The sequence below is a fragment of the Mustela nigripes genome, chromosome 1 (assembly GCF_022355385.1).
Source record: "Mustela nigripes isolate SB6536 chromosome 1, MUSNIG.SB6536, whole genome shotgun sequence".
NCBI classification, from domain to species: domain Eukaryota; kingdom Metazoa; phylum Chordata; class Mammalia; order Carnivora; family Mustelidae; genus Mustela; species Mustela nigripes.
The window spans coordinates 141,822,574-141,826,702 of NC_081557.1; positions in this window are offsets into that span (position 1 = coordinate 141,822,574).

Consider the following 4,129-nt stretch of genomic DNA (forward strand, 5'->3'; position numbering starts at 1 on the left):
AATGTGAAATACTAACCACAGAATGGTGAGGCCTGAGAAGGTTAATGTTGTATAAGACATTGATCATAAACTGAAGTACTATGAGCTTTAAAAAGCCTTAATCATGGAATCACTGGAAAGAAATGTCTCTCATATATGAGATATGGCCATTTTTGTTGTTCATATACACATATAAACATAGTTGAAGTGATATCAGGAGAATTTTTTCCCAGTTAGTATTTTAATGGTTTTCATGCTTTGAATATTTACACTTAAAGCTTACATTAAAAATTTACATGAAAAAAAAATTTACATGAAAAATTTAAGTTTAGGGAATTTAATAATATAAGCTTCAGAAGGAAAATGAATCTAGCACAAGAGAAATGCTGCTTTTTCCACATATGTCTGTCAGCAATCTGTCCTGCAGTTTGTGATTTTTTTATTAATAAAATAAAACAGGTAAGTGATAGATGATAGATAAAAAGAAAGAGAGTCCCAGAGTCCCAGGATCTAGTCCCGCATTGGGCTCCCAGCTCCACCGGGAGTCTGCTTCTCCCTCTGACCCTCTCCCCTCTCATGTTCTCTCTCATTCTCTCTCTCTCAAGTAAATAAATAAAATCTTTTTTAAAAAAAAGAAAAGAAAAATAGCATTAATATTATATAAAATAACTTTATTTTTACTACCCAAAATCTCATCTGAAAGATATGGAATCCTTTTTCACTCAATTATTATTTTTCTTGTTCTTCTCAAAACAAAAGTCTCCATTGGCCTCTTGGAGGCCATTACTCTTTTATAACCTACAAAATTTTATGACTGATTTCCAAGACCACAGCAAATCGTGCTTACCAATAAATAAACTGTATTATTTGATTTCCTTCAGAACAGAACATTAATGTCTACATGAATGAATGTGGCTTCTTGCCCCTTTGATAAAATTTGAATCTGTAGCAAACATAATTTGCTTTCATTTTTATAAGCATTCACAGAGGGGAGAGGCCACTCTAAAAATCACCTGATTCATCATAAACCTTTACAGATGTAATGCAAGAGTAGTTTTTACTTTTGTAAACAATCAAAGAGGAGAAATAAAACTGCAGAGTTTAAAAACAAAAGATTAAGGACATTGCTGTATATTTCATTAGAATTCTGACTTTGGCCTAATATTTTTCCTTCTAGATTTTGTTTTTGGTAGTGCTATACAAGAGTGAGTTTTGAGTTTAATCTTCCTCAAAGCAAAAAATAAAGCAAAACAAAACAAACAAACAAACAGCTGTATCCCTTTCTTATTTCTCTTAAGGGTAGGAAGCAAGTGCGGCATCTCATTATATTCATAAGCAAACCTAAAGACTCAGTTGTCAGAGGATGGCATCATGACTCACTGTAGCCAAACTCAGCAGCCAACATCTGCCAGGTAAATCTTATCAGAAGGAGGTAACAACAGCAACAACAAAACCTTCAAAAGGCTTCAGAATATTACCAAAGGACAACAAATGAGAGGTCGGTGAACATCTTGAAAACCTGAAACCATAACTAGCCATATGCACGCTTTGAATGCACCATATCATTTTCATGATATTTTAAGTCTGCCGTAGTAACCTGTGTCCAAATAGAAGCCAGATACTCATCTTAATGTGACTCCAATAAAACCAGACCTCCACAAGAGTCTTCAGGAAGCCAGAAAAAAAGCATGTGGTGACTTGGGCTTTTTGTTCCGAGGAGAGGGAAAAGGCTTGTTTTGGTAGAATGGTAATGTTTACTATTCTGGATCATGAAATTTCACAAGAGATCAAGCCTTTGAGATCCTAAACAAAACAAACAAACAAAAATACTTCCGCCTTCACTATACCCTTCCTCCAAGAAAGACCTCATAATTTCCTATGTGTCTACAGCTGAAAACTCTCCTTGTGTATGCTCCATGATTTATTCAGAGCTTTCCTCATCCATAAATTACTCTAAGGGCTTGGTAGAGAGAAACAAGTTTAAATAGCTATGACCTGCATTTCACCCTGGTAACTTTTGTAGTTTTTAACTTTTCTGAAAAACTGTACCATATATGTTGACATCTTTTCTGCTAAACACATATAATTCAATTATTTACTTTCCTTTTCTTTAGTATATGCTTCATGTTCTAATAGGTTTCCATGTGGTTTAAAACAATGGAAATAATTAATAATTTTCTCCCATTAGATCAGATTTTTTAAAGGAGTGAATATTGTGTTGTCCTTTTAAATTAGAGATACTTTTCAACTTCTGTGCACCTATACAATTAAGCCATTTGGTAAAAGACTGTTAGTTATATAGTAAATCTGAAAAATCTAGATCACTGATATCTTCTTTCGACATTAATTTACTCATGTAGCAAAAAATCATTAAGCATCCAGAATGTACCAGGTCTGGAGTTACGTCAATAAGCAAAAAAGACTGTATGTATCCTCATAGAGCTAACAATCTGGTAGTTTGGAAAGAAAAAAAAAATTAAAAGTAACTTTCCAGTATTTTTAATCTCTAAAAACACTAATGAAAGTATCTCTCGTAAACTAAGATTTATTGTAGCCACAGAATTACCAGAAAATAGATGCAATATTTTATTTTATTGAGAATAAATTTGAACTGCATCATTCTGTGATTGTCTTATCAGGAAATTAGGTTTGCCTCATTTTTTAAGATCCTAAAATGAGAGTTTCTATTATACTTCCTAAATAGGAACACTTCGAAACAATAAATTAAGCCACTAAATTTTTTGTGCAGAAAATTGTGTATAACATATTAGAGCAGTGCTTCAATGGGAAAAGCATACTTAAGAGTCAAAATATTTTAATTAGGACATTTGAAAATATACTCATTATTATCATTATATTCACTATCTTCCAATAGACTATTTTTAGAGAAATGATGTTCTAGGACATTTTGTTTTCTCTTTGGCAACTTGCAAGTGCAGAAAAGACTAGAGGTGCCAATTAGTCATTGTCTATATGTAGCCTTTGCTCTACCAAGTTGTCTATGTCTCCCCAGGATAAAGTGCTGCTCTATCACTGCTAGCCAGCTACATAATGCGGTACTTTTGACTAACTTGTCTATACTTAAGATAAAAAAAAGAAAAAATGAAAACAAAAACAAAAACACTAGTGACCACTGTGCTTAAAGAATTTTCAGATGCTGCTCTAAAACTTAAGAAAAAAAGTGGCGGGGGATGGGGGTGTGAAGGGCATGAAGATATGAAGTAGATTAGGCTAATGACAAGGAAAAGGGAAAGGCTGAGAGCATGTTTTTTTAATGGGTGCCTAAAAGAGTATCTGACACATACTAGGTTTTCAGTGTGTATTGATAAATTAATGAACAAATACCTTGGGAATTAACTCAGAGAAGCAAGAAAGAGTTAACAAAAGGATTCTGAGGGTGCCTGGGTGGCTCAGTGGGTTAAGCCTCTGCCTTCGGCTCAGGTCATGCTCTCAGGGTCTTGGGATCAAGGCTGCATTGGGGTGGGGGGGGGGGTCTCTGCTCAGCAGGGAGCCTGCTTCCCCCTCTCTCTCTGCCTGCCTCTCTGCCTACTTGTGATCTCTGTCAAATAAATAAATAAAATCTTTAAAAAGGGGGGGGGGGGGGGAATTCTGTGAAATATCCCAAGTAAAACAGCAAGAGATCCAAAGTCATTTAAGCTCTCAAGGTTAGTAAAATAAGTGAGAAAGGGGAAAATACCTTCCACAGACACTAAGAATAGTATGTCTAAACTCATTTATTCAAAAAACAGGTATTGATCATTTACTATGTACATGTACTATTCCAGGCACTAGGGATCCACCAATGAGCAAAGCAGGCAAATCCAAACAAAGTAGGCAAAGCAGTCCTCATGATACATTCAATCCAGAGGGTGATGGATCACAAAATAAAGGGTGCCTCAAGTACAAACTGCTCTGAAAATGGCCTGCCTATCTAAAACAAATAAAGAAACAAGACAGGAAAAATGTATGAAATGATTTTTTTTCAGACATTGGACATCAGGGAGCATAGGGCTGGGAGATCCCTGAGAAGGAAAACAAGCAAGGTGAGTCAGAATTGCCCAGGTTTCTGACTGGAGACCATTTCCAGGACATAGCAAACAGAGATTGGCAGTTTGCCGAATTGAAAATAAAAGAGCTCTGATTCTAGAAT